The following is a 568-nucleotide window of genomic DNA, read 5'->3' on the forward strand; positions in this document are numbered from 1 at the left end:
AGGCAGGAGAATCGCTTGAACCCGGGAGGCAGAGGTTGCAGTGAGCCAAGATTGTGCCACTGCACTCCAGCCTGGTGACAGAGCAAGACTGTGTCTCAAAAAAGTTAAACACCATCTCAAAACAAAACAAACAAAAAAACTTTTCTTTTCACTCTTTCAGCAATGGCAAGCACTGGACTTACTCCCTGGAATCAAATGATGAAAACTGAAACTAGTGTGAGAATGAAAATGAAGAAAAAGGCAAACCACAGAGCAAATGTAATGAAACAGCCAGAATAAGAGCAGATTAAGACATGAAAAGCCATGTAGGGAAAGGAATTTCAATGTATTTCCTATACTTTGCATGATAATTTACATTGTCAACATTTTTGCTATAAAATAAATATGTGGTCCTTAAGAGAATAAAATGCAATTAAAAGAAGCCAAAAGAGCATTTACATCTTAATAACCAAGGACAATATCTGACAAGCTAACTTCTAGAAAGTTCTGTATGCCTCTATTTTTAACCAGCAGTTTTCACATATAATAGCTACAACTGCGTATCTTTTGTGTAAATGCATAATTCTCC

General features: G+C 36.4%; 1 protein-coding gene across 4 annotated transcripts in view; it reads right to left on the reverse strand.

Annotated features, from left to right (window-relative positions):
- The window catches only part of CTNNA2 (catenin (cadherin-associated protein), alpha 2), a 1,228,212-nt gene that overhangs the window by 843,136 nt on the left and 384,508 nt on the right, over positions 1-568 (reverse strand). The gene's annotated exons all lie outside the window — the stretch shown is intronic.

Source organism: Mandrillus leucophaeus, unplaced genomic scaffold (genome assembly GCF_000951045.1).
Source record: "Mandrillus leucophaeus isolate KB7577 unplaced genomic scaffold, Mleu.le_1.0 Scaffold84, whole genome shotgun sequence".
Taxonomy (NCBI): Eukaryota; Metazoa; Chordata; class Mammalia; order Primates; family Cercopithecidae; genus Mandrillus; species Mandrillus leucophaeus.